Source organism: Nestor notabilis, unplaced genomic scaffold, assembly GCF_000696875.1.
Source record: "Nestor notabilis isolate BGI_N333 unplaced genomic scaffold, ASM69687v1 scaffold29532, whole genome shotgun sequence".
In the NCBI taxonomy this organism is placed as follows: domain Eukaryota; kingdom Metazoa; phylum Chordata; class Aves; order Psittaciformes; family Psittacidae; genus Nestor; species Nestor notabilis.
This window is the reverse complement of record NW_009917473.1, coordinates 6435-6721: the sequence shown is the minus strand read 5'-3', so window position 1 is coordinate 6721 and position 287 is coordinate 6435.

The following is a 287-nucleotide window of genomic DNA, read 5'->3' as shown; positions in this document are numbered from 1 at the left end:
TAAAACGCACAAAATCACCAAGTTTGAGACTGACAGAGGGATGCCTGCAGAGAACAAGTGTAAGTAGAGGTGCGCTGTGAAATCAGACGTGGTTATTGACATGGTTTGTGCAGCCACAGAGCTTCCCGTCAACCCGTGTGAGGAGCGGCACTTTGAGCTACTGCCAGGGCTGAAGTGGTGTTTCACCTCCTTCTTTCTCCTCATTTATCATCCCACAGCCCAAATCCCTGCTGCATGCAGCTGGGTCAGTGCCATGACAGCACGATCCCACAGCCTGGCTCGACAAG